Source organism: Microcaecilia unicolor, chromosome 2 (genome assembly GCF_901765095.1).
Source record: "Microcaecilia unicolor chromosome 2, aMicUni1.1, whole genome shotgun sequence".
In the NCBI taxonomy this organism is placed as follows: Eukaryota; Metazoa; Chordata; class Amphibia; order Gymnophiona; family Siphonopidae; genus Microcaecilia; species Microcaecilia unicolor.
The window spans coordinates 4,299,901-4,322,489 of record NC_044032.1 but is presented as its reverse complement, the minus strand read 5'-3'; positions in this window follow the sequence as shown (position 1 = coordinate 4,322,489).

Genomic DNA, 22,589 nt, shown 5'->3' with positions numbered 1-22,589 from the left:
GGTAAATGGAGTTCGCTCGGAGGAGGGAAAGGTGAGTAGTGGAGTGCCTCAGGGATCGGTGCTGGGGCCCATTCTGTTCAATATATTTGTGAGTGACATTGCCGAAGGGTTAGAAGGTAAAGTTTGCCTTTTTGCGGATGACACCAAGATTTGCAACAGAGTGGACACCCCGGAGGGAGTGGAAAACATGAAAAAAGATCTGAAGAAGCTGGAAGAATGGTCTAACGTTTGGCAATTAAAATTCAATGCGAAGAAATGCAAAGTGATGCACTTAGGGAGTAGAAATCCAAGGGAGGCGTATGTGTAGGTGGGGAGACCCTGATAGACACGGACGGGGAGAGGGATCTTGGGGTGATAGTATCTGAGGACCTGAAGGCGATGAAACAGTGCGACAAGGCGGTGGCCGTAGCGAGAAGGTTGCTAGGCTGTATAGAGAGAGGTGTGACCAGCAGAAGAAAGGAGGTTTTAATGCCCCTGTATAAGACGTTGGTGAGGCCCCACCTGGAGTATTGTGTTCAGTTTTGGAGGCTGTACCTTGCGAAGGATGTTAAAAAAATGGAAGCGGTGCAAAGAAAAGCTACGAGGATGGTATGGGAGTTGCGTTCCAAGATGTATGAAGAGAGACTTGCTTACCTGAACATGTATACTCTGGAGGAAAGGAGGAACAGGGTGATATGATACAGACGTTCAAATATTTGAAAGGTATTAATCCGCAAACGAATCTTTTCCGGAGATGGGAAGGCGGGTAGAACGAGAGGACATGAAATGAGATTGAAGGGGGGCAGACTCAGGAAAGATGTCAGGAAGTATTTCTTCACGGAAAGGGTGGTGAACGCTTGGAATGCCCTCCCGCGGGAGGGGTGGAGATGAAAATGGTAACGGAATTCAAACATGCGTGGGATAGGCATAAAGGAATCCTGTGCAGAAGGAATGGATCCACAGAAGCTTAGCTGAAATTGGGTGGCGGGGTGAAGAGGAGTTGTTGGTTGAGAGGCTAGGATAGGGGAGGGCAGACTTATACGGGGTCTGTGCCGGAGCCGGTGATGGGAGGCGGGACTGGTGGTTGGGAGGCGGGAAATACTGCTGGACAGACTTATACGGTCTGTGCCCTGAAAAAGACAGGTACAAATCAAGGTAAGGTATACACATATGAGTTTATCGTTGGCAGACTAGATGGACCGTGCAGGTCTTTTTCTGACGTCATCTACTATGATACTATGTTACTATCTGTCCCCCCTGACCCAATCAAACTCTCTACCTAAGCCGTAGTCAAGGAAACCAGAACTGGATGACATCATCTGTCCCCCTGAGCCAATCAAACTCTCTACCCAAGCCGTAGTCAGGAAACCAGAACTGGATGACATCATCTGTCCCCCCTGAGCCAATCAAACTCTCTACCCAAGCCGTAGTCAAGGAAACCAGAACTGGATGACATCATCTGTCCCCCCTTGAGCCAATCAAACTCTCAAACACCAGAGTTACAGTTTGTGCTGAGAAAATAGAATCTGGATTTTCCTGATGTCAGCTCAAAGATGCGCAGCCCCTTAAAACTGCGTTCTCCCCAGAAACAACTTTAAATTAATATTTTTTTTGGTCAGATCCCCATAATTCAGCCAAATAGGACCCCCAAATGCCCTTACTAACAAAAGAATTTAATTAATTAATTTTCTCCAACGCCCTGTCCAGGCCTCGATTTCAGGCCTACTCAGAGCTTCAGAGCCTTACTGAGCATGTGCAAAGCTTGTAATTACCCAGTAATGCTCTCTGCCTTCCCCTCACTTGAAGCCAAAGTTGCCAGGTGGGCGGTTTTCTCGCCCAATTGGGCGACCAGCTGTGGGAAAGGTTTGACGGCTGCGGGCTGCGGGAAATTGGGCTGCTTTTTCACAGCTGCGGTGCGGGTTTGGGCGGTTTTCCGGGGCTTCTATTGGTCCATTTGGTCCAATAGAAGCCCGCAGAGGCGGGGTTAATGACGTCAGAGGTTATGTCGGGGGTGGGGTTAATGATGTCGGAGGCTACGTCGGGGCAGGGTTAATGACGTCGGAGGAGCGTCAGAGGTGGGGTTAAAGATGTCGGAGGCGGGGTTAAAGATGTCAGGGGCGGGGTTGATGGCGTTGGAGGCAGGGTTGATGACGGAGGCGGGGTTTGACTTTGTGTGGGTTTTGGGCGGGTTTGGGGTTGTTTGTGGGTGGGGAAAATTTTTTCAACCTGGCAACCTTGCTTGAAGCCAGCCATCAGGGCTGGTCACAAACAACTTCTGCTGCAAGCCTCCCTGGTGCCACCTTCCACCAGATCAGCCCCTAAAATGTCCCAAAATGGGCCAGGAGTATCCTGGACCCCCTAGAAGGGTCTCAAAATTAGAGCAAAAAAAAAAACCAAAGAAATTGAACTGGCCTCAGACCTCCTCCGGAACCCCAAAAGGATCCAGAAATGCCTCAGACTGCCTCTGCAGCCCCGAAAAACCACAACCAGCTCCACACAACAGGTAAACACACTTTTAATTTATTTTTAACCCTATTGCATCATCATTGTTTTTGTCTAGTAACCTCACATCTTCGCTTTCAAACTGTGGTATACATTCTTAGTGTCCTTGTGATGTAGAGACAGTGGCACCAACTCTGTCAGGGAGGGGAAGAGCGCTCCTTGCTGTGGATCAGCATGACCTCGAATTCACAGCTTTCAGAGAAGTAAAGTACAGAAAGATGCAGCTCTCAGGCATTTTAAGTTTGAGCCCTTAGCTATGCAGTTCATGGGCCATAACTGACCTGTCAGTGGTCAGAAAAGTGCAAATCAATTCAGGATGGAGACAGAGCTTGCGGGGACAGATCCCATGGGGACGGTGCAGGGACAGGGCCCACAGAGATGGGACAAACTTTGTCCCTGTGTTATTTCTACTTGGAAACCTGTTATGAACTGGACTGTTATTTATGTTTGAGTGATGCAGACAACGATATTTTTTTATTTTTTTGGAAAAACAAGCACTCATGCTGGCCACAACTAGCAAAATTTGCACGGGGGGATCCTGTACATCCTGCTACCAGCACATCTTCTAAGAAGACCCTTCTATTCCAGGAAGGACTGTGGAAGACAGGAGAGCTAGACTGAATCCTGAGATTGTTGATGACTTATTAAACAATCATAACAGTGCTTCATAGGGCATATTTCTCCCTCTAGGGCAAACAGAGCGGGTTGCATTTTGTACCCTGGACATTTTAGCAGGGTGGATTACGATTCCTTGGGGTAGTAGAAATTAACTATTGTTGGGTTGGAAGGTAGAGGTGGTGGTTGTGGGGGGGTTATTATAGCTGCTCTTGTTATTATTGTTTTCTATTTGTAATTTATAGACAACAGTTGCACAGCATATTGTTCCTTTGTATACTTTAATAAAAAGATTTAAATATAAATCATAAGTGTTCAAGGCTTCTGTAGATGTGGACAGAGCCCATGGGGATGGACGGGGCCAGAACCTGCGGGAATGTGGCGGGGACGGGGAGGGGATGGAGACAGAACCCACAAGGACTGGGCAGGGACAGGACAAACTTTGTCCCCGTGTCATTTTCTAGTTGGAAGGGTAGAGGGTGGTGGTGGGAAGGAGGGTTATTATAGCTGCTCATTGTTATTATTGTTTTCTATTTGTAATTTGTACACAATAGTTGCATAGCATGTTGTTCCTTTTTATACTTTAATAAAAAGATTTAAATATGATCATAATTCTTCGAGGCTTCTGCAGACGAGGACATGCATTTAGCAACAGGAAGTCTGGTGCACATCACTGATCAAAACAATCTTTTGCAACTTCCCAGTCAATGTCATGAAACTTTCATCTATTAGGAAGTGTGTATTTTCTCACGTTGGTTCCTTGCTTTGTAACTGTACTACTACTACTTAACACTTCTATAGCGCTACAAGGCATACACAGCACTGTACACCATACAAAAAGACAGTCCCTGCTCAAAGAGCTCACAATCTAAAAATGGAATGTTGCTAGTGGAATAGCAACATTCCATGTAGAATCTCAAGTAATAGCAACATTCCAGAATCTCAAATAGTAGCAACATTCCATGTTCCACTGCACTAACCACTAGGCTACAACTCCACTAGCAACATTCCATCTAGAAGCCTGCATACATGCAGACGTCAGACTCACAGAAACAGAAGCCTGCGCAGCCGCGTTGCTGATCTGCAAGGGCAGGCTTCTACATTACTACTACTACTTATCATTTATATAGCGCTACAAGGCATACGCAGCGCTGTACACCATACAAATAAAGACAGTCCCTGCTCAAAGAGCTTACAATCTAAATAAGACAGGTAAGAGACAGAACAACTAAGGGGTAAGGGGAATTAAATAGAGGAGGGGATAAAAGGTACAGGCAAGTGAGCAGTGGTTAGTACTCAAAAGCGGTGTCAAAGAGGTGGGCTTTTAGCTTGGACTTGAAAACGGCCAAAGATGGGGCTAGGCGTACATGCTCGAGAAGTCTATTCCAGGCGTGTGGTGCAGCGAGATAGAAGGAACGGAGTCTGGAATTAGCAGTAGAGGAGAAGGGGACAGACCAGAGAGATTTGTCAACAGAACGGAGTGCCCGAGGGGGGGTGTAGGAGAGACAAGAGTGGAGAGGTACTGGGAGCTGCAGAGTGAATGCACTTATAGGTCAGTATGAGAAGTTTGAATTGAATGCGGAAACGGATAGGGAGCCAGTGAAGTGACTTGAGGAGAGGGCTAATGTGAGCATAGCGACTTTGGCGGAAAATGAGTCGTGCAGCAGAGTTTCGGACTGCCTGAGGAACTTCAAATGCTTCTTCATATACTGTATTTTGCAAGCTTTTAAAGCCTTGGATGTTTCATCAGTATCATCAGTGTGATGTGTTAGGGATGTTGATTGCCTGTCGTCTGTCCGTCAACCAGTTCCTAATCCAGTTCACCACTTCGGGACCTATCTTCAGCCCTTTAGTTTATTTAAGAGCCTCCTGTGAGGAACCGTGTCAAAGCTTTGCTAAAATCTAAGTAGATTACGTCTATAGCACGTCGATGATTCAATTCTCCAGTTACCCAATCAAAGAATTCAATGAGATTCGTTTGGCACGATTTCCCTCTGGTAAAACCATGTTGTCTCGGATCTTGCAGCTTGTTGGCTTCTAGGAAATTCACTATCCTTTCCTTCAGCATGGCTTCCATTACTTTTCCAATAACCGAAGTGAGGCTTACCGGCCTGTAGTTTCCAGCTTCTTCCCTATCACCATTTTGTGAAGAGGTACCACCTCCGCCGTTCTCCAGTCCTCGGAACCTCTCCAGTCTCCAAGGATTATTAAACAAATCTTTAAGAGGACCCGCCAGGACCTCTCTGAGCTCCCTCAATATTCTGGGGGATCCCGTCCGGTCCCATGGCTTTGTCCACCTTTAGCTTTCCAAGTTGTTGATACACACTCTCTTCCGTGAACGGTGCTATATCCATTCCATTCTCAGGTGTACTTTTGCCAGTCCCTCGCGGTCCTTCTCCAGGATTTTCTTCAGTGAAAACCGAACAAAAGTATCTATTTAGTAATTGGCTTTTTCTTCATCATTATCTACATAGCGTTCGCTCTATCTTTTAGTCTCACAATTCCCTTTTAGTCCCTTCTTTCACTAATATACCTGAAGAAATTTTTGTCGCCCCTCCTTACATTTCTAGCCATTTGTTCTTCTGCTTGTGCCTTCGCCAGACGTACCTCTCTCTTGGCTTCTTTCAGTTCATCCGGTATTCCTCCCCGTGTTCCTCTTCTTGAGATTTTCTATTTCTGGAACGCCAACTCTTTAGCCTTTATTTTCTCAGCCATTGCCTGGAGAACCATATCGGTTTCCTTTTCCTTTTATTTACTCTCCTTACATAAAGGTCTGTGGCCCTATTTATTGCTTCTTTCAGCCTGGACCACTGCCCTTCCACTTCCTGTTCGTCCTCCCAGCCCATCATCTCCTTCCTCAGGTATTCCCCCATTTACTAAAGTCAGCACGCTTGAAATCCAGGACTTTGAGTTTAGAGTGGCCGCCCTCCACTTCAGCTGTTATATAAACCAAACCGTTTGATGGTCACTGTTTCCCAGATGTGCACACATCCCACATTTGACACATATCCCCATTTGTGAGCACCAGATCCAGCATCGCTCCCTCCCTCGTGGGTTCCGTCACCATCTGTCTGAGCAGAGCACTTTGGAAAGCATCTACGATCTCTCTACTTCTTTCCGATTTGGCAGACGGAACCTTCCAATCTACATCCGGCAGATTGAAATCTCCCATCAACAGAACCTCTTTTTTCTTTCCTAATTTTTGAATATCTGCAATCAGATCTTTATCTAGTTTGTCCCGTCCGTGGCCGTGACAACCCTCAGACTTACCCTGTTTCTGGGAGTCAGTGTCTGTGCTGGCTTCTGCTTGTCGCTGTGTCTGTGTCTGTCCTAGGTTCTCTCTGGCTCTGTGTGCTGATTGCCCTACTGAACCTCACCTGTGTGGGCTTTGCCTCTTCCAAGATGGCTGCCGCCTCCTCCTCCTTGCCAGTACCCAAGATGGCTCCCGCTGTTCCTTCCTATGGGATGACTGCTCTGTGTGTCAAGCCTCTGTTTGGTTGCAAGGTGATTGCTACAGCTGTGGCTCTGGTGTTGATGGGCTTTATTAGTCACCTGAAGACTACAGTCCTGGCCTTTGCATCTCATCTAAAGGTCCTGGTGTATTGAGTGCCCTGTACCCGGTGTCAGTGTTTGCTCTGTGTGAGTTCTATGTTTGTTAGACTAGCTAGCTTAGGCACCGTGTGGCTTATAGCCTGTGTATAGCTTTGCTAGTGTTCTATGTTTGTTCAGACTAGTTAGCTTAGGCACCGTGTGGCTTGTTGCCTGTGCATAGCTCTACTAGTTCTCTGTGTTTGTTTCCAGTGTATGACTAGTTAGCTTAGGCACCGTCTGGCTTGTTGCCTGTGCATAGCTCTACTAGTTCTCTGTGTTTGTTTCCAGTGTATGACTAGTTAGCTTAGGCACCGTCTGGCTTGTTGCCTGTGCATAGCTCTACTAGTTCTCTGTGTTTGTTTCCAGTGTATGACTAGTTAGCTTAGGCACCGTGTGGCTTGTAGCCTGTGCATAGCTCTACTAGTTCACTGTGGTTGTTTAGTGTTAGACTGGCCGCCCTTGCTAGTCACTATCCCAAGACTGTGTTTGTTCCTAGGGTTAGACTAGCCGCCCTTGCTAGTCACTATCCCAAGACTGTGTTTGTTCCTAGTGTTAGACTGGCCGCCCTTGCTAGTCACTATCCCAAGACTGTGTTTGTTCCTAGTGTTAGACTAGCCGCCCTTGCTAGCCACTATCCCAAGACTGTGTTTGTTCCTAGTGTTAGACTGGCCGCCCTTGCTAGTCACTATCCCGAGACTGTATTATTCCTAGTGAGACTAGTCAGCTTAGGCACCGTCTGGCTTGTAGCCTGTGCATAGCTCTGCTAGTTCTCTGTGATTGTTCCTAGTGTAGACTAGCCAGCTTAGGCACCGTCTGCTTGTAGCCTGTGCTTAGCTCTGCTAGTTCTCTGTGTTGGTTCCTAGTGACAGACTAGCCAGCTTAGGCACCGTCTGGCTTGTAGCCTGTGTAAAGCTTTGCTAGTGTTCTGCGTTTGTGTCCAGGGCATGACTTGTTAGCTTGGGCACAGCTTAGTTGTTAGCTGGTGTATAGCCTTCCAAGTCTCCTTAGTTTGCTCTGTGTATGTTCCTGTGTATGACTGTTTGCCTGGTATAGCGTTCCTATTAGCCTGGGTACAGTTTACTAGTCATGGTGTTGATTCCTGCCGACTGCCAGACCCGCTGACAGTTCCTAGCTTGTCTGCCTTGCCTTCGCCTAGTGCCAGGGGGGCCACTCCTAGGATCTTCATTCCTGCTGTTCCTGTAAGCCTACCGCTGCCAGAACCTGAGGGCTCACCCGAGGAGAAGGCAGTCAAGTGTAGGTGAAGCCTAGGTCCAGAGTGTTCCAGTTTCCGCGGGTTCCGCTCCAGTGTGTTCCGTCCAGCGGGTTTCACTCCTGTATGTTTCAGGCCAGTGGGGCCCTCCAGTGTGGCCAGTCCATGGGGCCCCACTCCAGTGGCGCACACCGGCCGTGCGTTCCAGTTCCGAGTGTTCCGGTGTAGTACTCCAGTCCGGAGTTCCGGTCCAGTCCTTATCTCCTCTCTACCTGGAGGGTGATTTTGCCTAAAGGACTCACAAACCCCCGCGCTCCCGGGGAAGAAGCCTGAAGGTATGCCAAGGTCCTCGAGAGCGCGGCAAGCGCGAGAGACGCGACAGGATGCAAAGGCCATGAGTTCGGCGAGATCATCAGTCCAGGTGGGCTTCATGCCCATAAGTCCGTGCCCTATGGACAATCCGAGGGGAAAGTCTGATTATTTTTTTTTTGATTCCAAGGACAGCCTAGTTTCTATTTTGGATCCCTATTTAAGCCTGTGGGAATACCGAGAGGAACTTCTGTCGAATCCAGCCTTTACGGCTACTCCTGAAGCAGCAGCAGAGAGAAAGCGTGTCTACCGGAGTCTGGGCCACTATAACCCAGTTTCTGACCACTATAACCCAGTTTCTGACATGAATTCGGCCATCACGCTCCGTGAGTACCGCCTCAGACTTCGGGAAGACCCAGCTCTGTGGGATACTCCGGAGGCTGAGATCGAAGGAAGACGCCGGGAACGTTCTCCGCCCGGGTCTTTTCAACCACCTCAGCCGAGTAGCCGGCCGTACCATGGTGGGGTAGCTCTTCGTCGGGATCCCAGTCCACCGATGCTGAGTCCAGTTCGAGGAGGGTTTCCGGTGGAGCCTTGGAAGCCTTTCCGAGTGAAGCCTCCAGCCAAGCCGCTGAGGTCGGGCCGAGGGAGGCGTCGGACCAAGCCCCTGACTTCAGGTCAAGTAGCGCTGCCTCCTAAGCGCCTGAGTCCAGTCCAGGGGATGCTTCATACTGAACCTCCTATTCCAGTCCAGGTGACGGGGAAGCTTAAGTCTCCGAGGCTAGTCCGAGGGAGGCGTTCGATGGAGCCTCGGATTCCTATGCAAGTGGCGCTCCAGGTCGAGCCTCCAGTCCTCGTCCAAATGGCACGCCCTTTGAAGTCTCCGAGGCCAGTCCAAGGGAAGCCTTCGATGGAGCCTCAGATTCCTGTGCAAGTGGCACTCCAGGTCGAGCCTCCAGTCCTCCTTCAAATGGCACGCCCTTTGAAGTCTCCGAGTCCAGTCCGAGGGAAGCTTTTGATGGAGCCTCAGAGTCCGTGCAAGTGGCGCTTCGGGTCGAGTCTCCGGTTCTTGTCCAAGCGACCCGTCCAGTCAAGCCACTGAGTCCAGTTCGAGTGGCGCTTCCGCTTGAGCCTCCGATCCCTGTCCAAAGGGTGTGTTCGGCCAAGCCTCAGTTAAAGTTCCGCCCTGCCAGGAGGCAGAGGGCGCATCGAGTTGCAAGTCCAGTCAAGATGCTGAGTCTGGATCGAGTTGCAAGTCCAGTCAAGATGCTGAGTCTGGATCAAGTTGTAGTTCCAGTCAAGATGCTGAATCTGCACCAAGTGCAGAGGTCAGCCAAGATATTGAGTCTGCTCTTGAGGATGAGATGACGTTCCAAGAGGACTGTGATAGACCTTGTTTTGATTCAGCCTGGGAGAAGACCTCTGAAGCAATAGCGGAGAGAAGGTGTGTTCAACGGCTTGGGGCCCGGAGAAAACCATCTTCTGCATTTCAGCCTGCTAGCCCTCCTGCGGAGACCGTCACCTCAGCTAGCCGTCCTGCTAGCCAACTCCAGAGACAGTGCTCCTCTTCAGCTAGCCATCCTGCTAGCCCCCTTCAGAGACTGTGTCTTCTTCAGCTAGCCGTCCTTGCTAGCCAACTCCAGAGACAGTGCTCCTCTTCAGCTAGCCGTCCTGCTAGCCCCCTTCAGAGACTGTGTCTTCAGCTAGCCGTCCTTGCTAGCCAACTCAAGAGACAGTGTTCCTCTTCAGCTAGCCGTCCTGCTAGCCCCCTTAAGAGACTGGGTCCTCTTCAGCTAGCCGTCCTTGCTAGCCACCTCAAGAGACTTTGGTCTGATCCTGCCCTGGGGAATATTCCTGAAGCTAAGGCTAGAGAGACGTCCCAGTCCGGGCAGAGGGGTGCGTCCAGCCCTGCAGCTGAATCTCTTCCAAGTTCCAGTTCTAACCAAGATGCTGAGCCTGTTCCGAGTTCCAGTTCCAGCCAGGAGGCTGAGTCCGTGTCCAGTTCCAGGGCCGACCAAGAGGTTGAGGTCGCCCTAAGTTCCAGTGTTCGTCAGGAGGCGGACCTTATGCTGAGTTCCCGTTCCAGTCAGGCTCCTGAATCCAGTTCCAGTCAAGGGGTTGAGGCCAGTCCGGGTTCCTATCCCGGCTCCGTGTTGGATGCCAACCCGGGTGCTAGTTCCAGATCCATTTCTGTTCAGACGTCTAGCTCCTGGCAAGATGGGAATGCCACTTCGAGCCTCAGCCCAGCTTCTGATGTCAGCTGGGGTAGTGACTCCAGCCCTGTTCCTGTCATTTCATGGATTTGCCAAGAGGTTCAGGACATTGTGGGTTCCCTCAGGGGAGGGTTACTTTTGAATTGGGTTCCTCTTGATGTATCCATGTTCCTGAGGTTGCCCCGTGGTGACCCGAAGGAGCTTCCTGGTCACAAGTTCTACTCTTGTCTGCCAGTTTTGAACTTCATTGTGACTTCCAGCCCAGTGATCTATGTCTGGCTTTTGAGACCTATCAGGAAGTTTCATCATAGTTACCCCTGGATACCCGACCGTCTCCGGGAGACCGAGAGGGGGGTCTTGAGGAGGGGATACTGTCAGGTCCGTGGCCGTGACCACCTTCAGACTTACCCTGTTTCTGGGAGTCAGTGTCTGTGCTGGCTTCTGCTTGTCTCTGTGTCTGTGTCTGTCTTAGGTTCTCTCTGGCTCTGTGTGCTGATTGCCCTACTGAACCTCACCTGTGTGGGCTATGCCTCTTCCAAGATGGCTGCCGCCTCTTCGTCTCTGCCAGTATCCAAGATGGCTCCCGCTGTTACTTTCTATGGGATGCCTGCTCTGAGTGTCAAGCCTCTGTTTGGTTGCAAGGTGATGGCTGCAGCTGTAGCTCTGGTGTTGAGGGCTTTATTAATCACTTGGAGACTACAGTCCTGGCCTTTGCATCTCATCTAATCTCATCTAAAGGTCCTGGTGTATAGAGTGCCCTGTACACAGTTTCAGTGTTTGCTCCGAGTGAGTTTCTATGTTTGTCTAGCTAGCTTAGGCACCGTGTGGCTTATAGCCTGTGTATAGCTTTGCTAGTGTTCTATGTTTGTTCAGACTAGTTAGCTTAGGCACCGTCTGGCTTGTTGCCTGTGCATAGCTCTACTAGTTCTCTGTGTTTGTTTCCAGTGTATGACTAGTTAGCTTAGGCACCGTCTGGCTTGTAGCCTGTGCATAGCTCTGCTAGTTCTCTGTGTTTGTTTCCAGTGATAGACTAGCCAGCTTAGGCACCGTGTGGCTTGTAGCCTGTGCATAGCTCTACTAGTTCACTGTGGTTGTTTAGTGTTAGACTGGCCGCCCTTGCTAGTCACTATCCCAAGACTGTGTTTGTTCCTAGTGTTAGACTGGCCACCCTTGCTAGTCACTATCCCAAGACTGTGTTTGTTCCTAGTGTTAGACTGGCCGCCCTTGCTAGTCACTATCCCAAGACTGTGTTTGTTCCTAGTGTTAGACTAGCCGCCCTTGCTAGTCCCTATCCCAAGACTGTGTTTGTTCCTAGTGTTAGACTGGCCGCCCTTGCTAGTCACTATCCCGAGACTGTATTATTCCTAGTGAGACTAGTCAGCTTAGGCACCGTCTGGCTTGTAGCCTGTGCATAGCTCTGCTAGTTCTCTGTGATTGTTCCTAGTGTAGACTAGCCAGCTTAGGCACCGTCTGGCTTGTAGCCTGTGCTTAGCTCTGCTAGTTCTCTGTGTTGGTTCCTAGTGACAGACTAGCCAGCTTAGGCACCGTCTGGCTTGTAGCCTGTGTAAAGCTTTGCTAGTGTTCTGCGTTTGTGTCCAGGGCATGACTTGTTAGCTTGGGCACAGCTTAGTTGTTAGCTGGTGTATAGCCTTCCAAGTCTCCTGAGTTTGCTCTGTGTATGTTCCTGTGTATGACTGGTTTGCCTGGGTATAGCGTTCCTATTAGCCTGGGTACAGTTTACTAGTCATGGTGTTGATTCCTGCCGACTGCCAGAACCCGGACAGTTCCTGCTTGTCTGCCTTGCCTTCGCCTAGGTGCCAGGGGGCACTCCTGGATCTTCATTCCTGCTGTTCCTGTAAGACCTACCGGCTGCCAGAACCTGAGGGCTCAACCCGAGGGAGAAGGCAGTCAAGTGTAGGTGAAGCCTAGGTCCAGAGTGTTCCAGTTCCGCGGGTTCCGCTCCAGTGTGTTCCAGTCCAGCGGGTTTCACTCCTGTATGTTTCAGTCCAGTGGGGCCACTCCAGTGTGTCCAGTCCAGTGGGCCCCACTCCAGTGCGCACCCGTCCGGTGCGTTCCAGTTCCGAGTGTTCCGGTGTAGTACTCCAGTCCGGAGTTCCGGTCCAGTCTTATCTCCTCTCTACCTGGAGGGTGATTTTGCCTAAAGGACTCACAAACCCCGCGCTCCCGGGGAAGAAGCCTGAAGGTATGCCAAGGTCCTCGAGAGCGCGGCAAGCGCGAGAGACGCGACATAGTTCCTCTAATTGTGTGGGGGGTCTGTAGACAACACCCACGTGGACAGAAGTTCTATCCTCTCTTTTTAAGGTGATCCATATCGCTTCTTCTTTTCCCCAGGTCCCTGTCATTTCAGTCGCCATGATATCATTCCTCACATACAGAGCTACTCCTCCACCTTTACGACCCTCTCTATCCTTCCTAAATAGATTATAGCCTGGTATGCTTGCATCCCATTTGTGGGAACTGTTGAGCCACGTCTCTGTGACGTCCACAGCAGCCCCTCCAATCGGAACACTTTCTAGCAAAGTCCTTTGCTAGTCCTCGCGCGCCGATGCGCACCGCGCATGCGCGGCCGTCTTCCCGCCCGAACCGGCTCGTGCCGGCCAGTCTCATATGTAGCAAGACAAAGAGAAGGGAAGACACAACTCCAAAGGGGAAGCGGGCGGGTTTGTGAGAACAATCAGCCTGCTGTCCTCGGAGAATACCTTCTACAGGTATGTAGCATTCGCTTTCTCCGAGGACAAGCAGGCTGCTTGTTCTCACTGATGGGTGACGTCCACGGCAGCCCCTCCAATCCCAAGGGACCTTTGAGAGTTTCCAGGGCTATGGAGCAGTTATACCCTCTGGGTGAGGGGCATATGGCTCGTTTTCAAATGCCTACAGTGGATGCCCTAGTAACATCCAGCCTTTAATGTCGGGCAAAGGAGAGCTTAGAAGTCCATGTTGCTGCACTGCATATCTCTTGAAGAGAGAGTGCTCCAGTTTCAGCCCAAGAGGAAGAAATCGCTCTAGTAGAATGCGCCTTAAAGGCTACAGGCGGAACCCTGCCGGCCAGCAGATAAGCTGAAAAGATAGTTTCTTTGAGCCAGGGGGCAATAGTGGCTTTAGACGCTGGAGACCCTCTGCGAGAACCGGATAGCAAAACAAACAGATGATCAGAAGTCCTGAAAGAGTTAGTAACTCGCAGATACTGCAGCAGAGTCCTGCGCACATCCAAAAGGTGCAGCTGCCCAAAAGATTCTGGAAACTCTTCCTCTGAAAAAGAGGGCAAGAAAATAGGCTGGTTTAGGTGAAAGGCTGAAACCACCTTAGGCATAAAGGAAGGCACGGTCCGAACCGTGACTCCGGACTCTGAAAATTGCAGAAATGGGTCTCTACAGGACAGCGCCTGGAGCTCTGACACCCGTCTCGCCGAGGTAATGGCCACCAGAAAAACGGCCTTCAGTGTCAAATCTTTCTCCGATGCTCGCCGAAGCGGCTCAAAAGGAGATGCCTGCAGGGTTTTCAAAACTAGCCCCAGGTTCCAAGCTGGACAGGGTGCTCGCACTGGAGGTCGGAGCAGAAGCATCCACCATCAACAGAAATAGAAAACGGGGGGAGCGGGGAGGTGGGTTTGGGGGGGAAAATGAGAAGCTCGGTTTTGGTCATATTTAATTTCAGGAGGCGTTGAGACATCCAGACAGCAATGTCAGACAAGCACGCTGAAACTTTGGTTTGGATGCAAGGTGAGATATCAAGGGTAGAAAGGTAGATTTGGGAGTCATCAGCATAGAGATGGTAGGAAAAGCCATGGGATGAGATTAATGAACCAAGGGAAGAAGTGTAGATAGAAAAGAGGAGGGGACCAAGAACAGAACCCTGAGGTACGCCGACAGGCAGAGGGATAGAAGTAGAAGAGGATCCACCAGAGTGAACACTAAAGGTGCGGAGGGAGAGGTAGGAAGAGAACCAGGAAAGGACAGAGCCCTGGAATCCAAGTGAGGACAGGGTATAGAGAAGTATGCTGTGATCGACAGTGTCAAAAGCAGCGGAAAGATCAAGAAGAATGAGGATGGAATATTGACCTCTGGATTTAGCCAGTAATAGGTCATTGGAGACTTTAGTAAGCGCAGTTTCGGTTGAGTGGAGAGGGCGAAAACCAGATTGTAGTGGGTCAAGAATAGCATGTGAGGAGAGAAAATCAAGGCAGCGGTGGTGAACAGCACGCTCAAGTAATTTGGAGAGAAAAGGAAGGAGGGATATGGGTCGGTAATTAGAGGGACAAGTAGGGTCGAGTGAAGGCTTCTTAAGGAGAGGTGTGACCACAACATGTTTAAAGGCAGCAGGGACAGTCGCAGTGGAAAGTGAGAGGTTGAGAATATGACAGATAAAAGGAATAAGAGCAGGATAGATGGCATTAAGAAGGTGGGTGGGAATGGGATCAGAGGAACAGGTGGTACATTTTGAGGAAGAAAGGAGAAGTGTAGTTTCCTCAATAGTAACTTCAGGAAAGGAGGAAAGGGAATGAGGGGAAGGAGAGAGAGGGGAACGGACTAGTGGAGGGAGAGGTGGCGCGGTAGAGAATGCAAGGTTTATCTTTTGAACCTTGTCGTGAAAGAATTCAGCAAGGGTCTGAGGAGATAATGAAGGGGGAGTTGGGGGAGGGGGCACCTTGAGGAGAGAGTTCAATGTGGTGAAGAGAAGTCAAAGGTTACAGCCAAGAGAGTTAGTCAGTTGGATATAATAATCCTGTTTGGTCCGTAAAAGAGCAGATTGGAAGGAGGTCAGCATGAACTTAAAGTGTAAGAAATCAGCAAGGGCCCGAGATTTCCACCAGAGGCATTCGGCGGAGCGGGTACAGGAACGTAGGTAGCGGATATTAGAAGTCAGCCAAGGTTGGGGTTTTGTACGCCTTATAAGGCGGGTCATCAAAGGTGCAAGAGTGTCTAAGGCAGAGGATAGAATATTGTTGTAAGAAGAAACAGCCTCGTTGACAGACGTGGATGGTGCCACAGTCGAGAGGAGGTTTGAAACATAGGAGGATAGAGATGAAGGGTCAATACCATGAAGATTCCTAGATAAATTAGATAAGATAGGACGGGACTGGGAGGGAGGAGATTTAAGTGTGAAAGTTATAAGATGGTGATCAGAGAGGGGAAGATCAGAGGCAAGGAAACTAGAGGGTGAACAGTTGGAGGAGAAGATAAGATCAAGACAGTGACCATTTTGATGAGTAGGGGAGGTGGAGCATAGTTGGAGATTAAAGGAGGATGTTAAAGCGAGTAACTTGGAAATATAAGAGTTAGAAGGATCATTAGCAGGAATATTAAGTCACCAAGGATAAGAGAGGGGGAGGAAGGATCATGGAAGAAGGCAAGTCAGGCATCAAAGTCACTGAGAAAGGATGAAAGGGACTTATCAGGGGGACGATAAATAACCGCTATTCGAAGAGGCAGAGGAGAGGCTGAGCAGTTGCACAGCTGTCAACTCTGCCGGTCCCCTGCCCCGGAACAGGAAGCTGGTGTCACAATGGTCAGGGGACCAGCAGAGCCGACAGCTGTGCAGCTGCTCAGTGCACCCCCTTGCTCAGAAGAGGGGTGATCCACCCCGGGTGGCAACCAATGTAGGTATGGCACTGATACATGCACTTGTAAAGAACAGACTTCTATTGCAGAAAAGTTTTATACTGATAGAAAAAAATACTGACAGCCTTTGTGGTAGTCTCCTGCTGTAAAGCAAACCTTGTGCATGCACCATAGCCAAACATAAGTATATAAGTAATGTCACACTGGGAAAAGACCATCGAGCCCAGCATCCTGTCCACAACAGCGGCCAATCCAGGCCAAGGGCACCTGGTAAGCTTCCCACATATTCGTTCATTGAGGATTGTTCCATGATTAATGCACGACACTTATGTGCAGAACAAAAACATATAAAAATAATACAGACACATTTATTTATTTATTAATTTGTTGCATTTGTATCCCACCTTATCCCACCTCTTTGCAGGCTCAAAGTGGCTTACAATACATCATGAGTAGTGGAAAAGTGTTAGTATCATAAACATTTAGTATTGCATGATCTTGGTTAGTATGATGATAAAGACAAAGTAGTAGTATACACGCAGATTTTAAGAAACAGTTCTGAAATTAAAGAGGCGAGTTGTGTAGTGTATATTCACTTGGGTTGGTCTTTTTGGTATGCTCTTTCAAAGAGATGGGTCTTGGAGTCCAAGATGGCCGCCGATAGAGACGGAAGCGTCTGAGTGCTCCTCTGCATTTCCTCAAACTTTTCTCTTTTTTCCTTCTTAACATGCCGAAGAGAAGAGGACGAGCTGCTGTTGCCGCTGCTGCCTCCCAGCAGCAAAGAACGTCTGCCTCAACGGGGTTAATAACGCAGTATTTGCAGAGGGCAACAAGCTTGGCAATGCTGTCGGTGAGCGGTCTGCTGGTTCCGCCCGCGAATGGAGATAGCGGGCCGAGCAATGGGCTGGAAGCCACCCTGAGCCCCGACGGAAGAGAGCGACCTCCTCAACCGGCGTTCAGCAGTTCTCCAATATCGGCTCCAGGGGACCCGGGTACCGAAGTGTTAGCGGGGTCTTCAGGCTGGGAGGCAAGTCTACCAATATTGGAGGAAAGCGGGAGTATTTTAACTCCAACTCTAACTGCACACGCCGTTTTAAGAACTACAGAGGATAAAGAAGGAGCAGCTGCGATGGAGACAAAGCAACAATTTGGTGAGCCAGTGGATATTTTGATTACTAGCTTTCAAAAAAAACCTGTGGAAGTAACTTTAGACAGTCTATGGTTGTTGATAGCGGATCTCGGTAAGGCTTTGTGCCCCCAAATGAAACAAATGAAAGAAGAAATAGTTGTAGTTGCTGGGAAAGTGAGAGAAATGGAAACTGAAACTAAAACATTATCATCACAGATAAATAAGGTTGAGACGGAAACTCAACAGATACAGTTAATACAAACAACGATGATTAAAGACTTGGCAAACCTGAGGAGGAAGTCAGAGTTTCTTGAAAATGCCTCTCGAGGCAACAATTTACGTTTTACTAATTTTCCTTTTCATGCGCTGATTTCCCCAAGGGAAATGTTGAAGCTCTACTGTAAAGACATTCTTAATATAAATGAAGATCTTATTCCCCCAGTGACACAGGCTTTCTATATTCCTATAAAGGCTGAAAAGAACTTACAGGTGCAAGGAAACAATCAGCCCCTAGATGCTTCGGCTTTCTTAGAAACATCTGACTCAGAACAAGTAATATCATCTACTTTAATAGTGACTTTTGCATTACTTACAGATAAGGTCTGGATATTAAAAAAAAAATTTTCAAGTAAGAGAAAAATTGTTTAAAGGATTATTAGTTCGGGTATTTCCAGACTTGGCACGAGAGACACAAAAACGTAGACAGAAATTCTTGCAAATGAAACGGGAAACATTACAAATTGGTGCAACTTTTTATTTAAAATATCCCTGCAAGTGTTTGATTTCATATCAGTCTGTAAAATATGTATATTTTGATCCCTCACAGCTGAACCTATTTATAACATCTCAAAACAAGAAAAAAGCCTCTTAAGGATATAAATATAACAAGCTTGTAAACATTTACGTCTTTATCTAAATGAATAGATTGTTTTTTCTTTTCCTTTTCATCTCCATTGTTGGATCTTTGGACTCCTCTATTGTGGACTTTTATGATGCCAATAAGGAATTTCACAATTTATATGTGTTTAATTTCCTAAGAGATATTGGTTGTATTAGCATTATTTTCTTGTCAAGTGATTTAACTTGTAATTATATAATTATAAATGCATAAATAAAAATTAAAAAAAAAAAAAAAAAAAAAACAAAGAGATGGGTCTTCAGTAGTATGCGTAAGTTCGTTCTTTCGTAGGTCGATTTCAAGTTGCACGGCAGTGCGTTCCATAACTGTGTGCTCAAGTAGGTGAAGTTTGACGCGTGCATTAGTTTGTATTTCATTCCTTTACAACTGGGGAAGTGCAGATCAAGGAATATGCGGGAGGATCTTCTGGCATTCCTAGGTGGTAAGTCTATTAGGTCAGACATGTAAGCTGGTGCGTCTCCATGGATAATTTTGTGAACTAGTGAACATATTTTGAACGTGATGCGTTCCTTAAGTGGAAGCCAGTGTAATTTTTCTCGTAAGGGCTTGGCACTTTCAAATTTAGGTTTGCCAAATATGAGTCTAGCTGCAGTGTTCTGGGCTGTCTGAAGTTTCTTGATTATTTGTTCTTTGCAGCCGGCATATAGTGCGTTGCAATAGTCAAGATGACTAAGCACCAATGATTGTACCAAGTTACGGAAAACACTCCTTGGGAAGAAAGGTCTTATTCTTTTTAGTTTCCACATTGAGTGGAACATCTTCTTGGTTGTGTTTCTCGCGTGGTTCTCTAGTGTTAGGTGTCGATCAATGGTGACTCCAAGAATTTTTAGGGTTTCTGAGATAGGAAGGTTTAGAGTTGGTGTATTGATGGTGGTGTATTCTTTTTTGTTGTGTTGGGAGGTTAGTATTAGGCATTGGGTCTTTTCAGCATTGAGTTTCAACCGAAATGCGTCCGCCCATGAATGCATGATTTTGAGGCTTTGGTTGATGTCATTAGAAATTTCTTTTAGGTCCTGTTTGAATGGGATGTAGATCGTTACGTCATCCACATAAATGTATGGATTTAGGTTTTGATTTGATAGTAATTTGCCAGGGGTATCATCATTAAGTTGAATAGAGTCGGTGAGAGGGGGGATCCTTGTGGTACTCCGCATTCAGGTACCCATGCGGCTGAAGTGGTCGAGTTGGATGTTACTTGGTATGACCTTGCGGTTAGGAATCCCTTGAACCACTGGAGGACGTTGCCTCCGATTCCGAAGTAATCAAGGATGTGTAGTAACATAGTAACATAGTAGATGACGGCAGAAAAAGACCTGCACGGTCCATCCAGTCTGCCCAACAAGATAACTCATATGTGCTACTTTTTGTGTATACCCTACTTTGATTTGTACCTGTGCTCTTCAGGGCACAGACCGTATAAGTCTGCCCAGCTCTATCCTCGCCTCCCAACCACCAGCCCCACCTCCCAACCACCGGCTCTGGCACAGACCGTACAAGTCTGCCCAGCACTATCCCCGCCTCCCAACCACCAGTCCCGCTTCCCACCAGCGGCTCTGGCACAGACCGTATAAGTCTGCCCAGCACTATCCCCGCCTCCCTACCACCAGCCCCGCCTCCCGATCTTGACTAAGCTCCTGAGGATCCATTCCTTCAGCACAGGATTCCTTTATGCTTATCCCATGCATGCTTGAATTCTGTTACCATTTTCATTTCCACCACCTCCCGCGGGAGGGCATTCCAAGCATCCACTACTCTCTCCGTGAAAAAATACTTCCTGACATTTTTCTTGAGTCTGCCCCCCTTCAATCTCATTTCATGTCCTCTCGTTCTACCATCTTCCCATCTCCGGAAAAGGTTCGTTTGCGGATTAATACCTTTCAAATATTTGAACGTCTGTATCACATCACCCCTGTTTCTCCTTTCCTCCAGAGTATACATGTTTAGTTCAGCAAGTCTCTCCTCATACGTCTTGTAACGCAAATCCCATACCATTCTTGTAGCTTTTCTTTGCACTGCTTCAATTCTTTTTACATCCTTAACAAGATATGGCCTCCAAAACTGAACACAATACTCCAGGTGGAGCCTCACCAATGACTTATACAGGGGCATCAACACCCCCTTTCTTCTGCTGGTCACACCTCTCTCTATACAGCCTAACAACCTTCTAGCTACGGCCACCGCCTTGTCACACTGTTTCGTCGCCTTCAAATCCTCAGATACTATCACCCCAAGATCCCTCTCTCCGCCCGTACCTATCAGACTCTCCCTGCCTAACACATACGTCTCCCGTGGATTTCTATTCCCTAAGATTCTGTGGTCTACCATGTCGAAAGCACTTGACATGTCAAATTGTAGAAGTAGTATGTTCTTACCAGATGTAATCGTTTGTTTGAATTTAGACATGAGGGTTACTAATACTGTTTCGGTACTGTGGTTAGACCTAAACCCTGATTGGGACTCGTGGAGTATGGAAAATTTATCTAGATAATTTGTAAGTTGCATAGTCACCAACCCTTCGGTTAATTTAGTTATTAAGGGAATAGATGCTACCGGTCTATAGTTAGTTAGTTCACTAGCGCTCTTCTTTGTGTCTTTGGGTATGGGGGTGTGTAAGATGTTTCCTTTTTCCTTCGGGAAGAATCCATTTTGTAGCATGTAGTTCAGGTGTTTTGTTATGTCGTTTATGAATTGTTGAGGGGCAGATGTCATCAGGTTGTTTGGGCATAGGTCTAGTTTGCAATGGGATTTGGCAAATCTTTTGAGCGTTTGGGAGATGATGTTCTCTGATAGTATCTCGAAGTTGGTCCATGTCCTGTCCGTTGGATGAATGCCAGGAGTTGGGTCTAGGCAATTAAGGAGTTCAGTATAGTCGGTGGTGCTGACAGGTAATTTAAGTCCTAGTTGTACTATTTTTTCGTTGAAGTATTTCGTAAGATTTTCTGCTCCAGGAGTGTCTTTGCTGTTGGTTGTGACTGGTGTGGTGTCTATTATTTTGCTCACGATTTGGAAAAATTTGTGTGTGTCCTTGTAGTTTGGTCCGATTAAGGTTTTGTAGTGTAGTCTTTTGGTTTGTCTTATGGTGTATTTGTATTTTCTTTGGAGTTGTTTCCAGGCGTTTAGTGTGGTGTCGTCTTTCTTTTTAGTCCAAGCTCGTTCTAACCTTCTGACTTGTGTTTTAAGTTTTTTCAGCTCTTCATTGAACCATGGTGTTGAATTCTTTCTGTGTGAAGATCTCGTTTGGGTTGGAGCAATGCTGTCTAGTATAGATCTACATCTATTGTCCCATTCTGAGAGGAATTGGATTGTGTCTGTTTTTGTTGTCCATTCATTGTGGTAAATCTGTTGCCAAAATTCTATCGGGTCAATTTTCCCTCTCGTGGAGTAAGTTTTTCGTTCTTGTTTAATTGGTGGTCCTTTTGTTCTCCATTGGAGGAAGATGTTTGCTTTGTAGTGGTCCGACCATGGTGCGGGTGTCCACTTTGTGTCTGTTAACGTAATGTTTGCATCGTGGTCAAAGTTGTGTGTGATGATGTCTAGAGTGTGTCCTTGTCTGTGGGTAGGTTGTGTGTGTGTCCTGTGAAGGTCCCATAATTGTAGGAACTGTATGCATTCTTGTGTGCTGGTTGAGTTGAGATCTTCAAGATGTAGGTTGATATCTCCTATTAAGATAAGATTTGTGTTGGATCCTAAATGGTGTTTACTGGGCTGGGGAAATAGGAAAGGGAAGAAATGGCAAAGTAGAATTAAAAAGATGGGACTGGCAGCGGCAAAAACACTTATTGCGATAAATTGGAAAAAGAAAACAGGCCCAACCATACAGGCTTGGATATTAAAACTTAAAGCGTTAGCCTCATTAGAGCAATTGACGGACCGCCGCAAGGGAAAACTTAACATGGGGGCAGAGGAATGGATACATCTGAATGACATTTTAACACATAATGTATAACTGAGGACTGTGAAAGCCAGTGAAAGTGAGAGAGGGTATGGTTTGAGGGGGGGATGGGTGGGCGGGTAGGTTGGGGGGGAGTTAGGGGATTCTAAATGATAATCTATGTCAAGTGAATGTACTATATTCAGGATTGATGACTATGTTATTTAGGTAAAAGATTGGAGATTGATATTTTGTAATGTTGATGGTTGGACATATTTATCACTAAAAATTATAAATTAAAAAAAAAAAGATTTGTGTTGGAGACACAAGTATTCGAGATAAAGTCCATGAGGTATGTTTGGGATTCATGCCAATTGCCTGGTGGTCTGTAGAGCAAGATTGCGGTAAGGTGTTCTTGCAGGTTTGCGTGGCTTATTCTTACCGAAGCGATTTCAAGTTGTGGTAGGATCAATTCGGTTATTGTTGTGATGATAAACTCTGATTTGTATATAATTGCTATTCCTCCTCCTCTTTTTCCATTTTTTGTCCAGTGGGTGATTTTGTATCCCGGTGGACATAGTTCTAAAATTATGGGGTCTTTAAGGTCATGAATCCAAGTTTCAGTACTGAATAGGATGTCTAGATTGTCTATGGTGATCCAATCTGTTATGT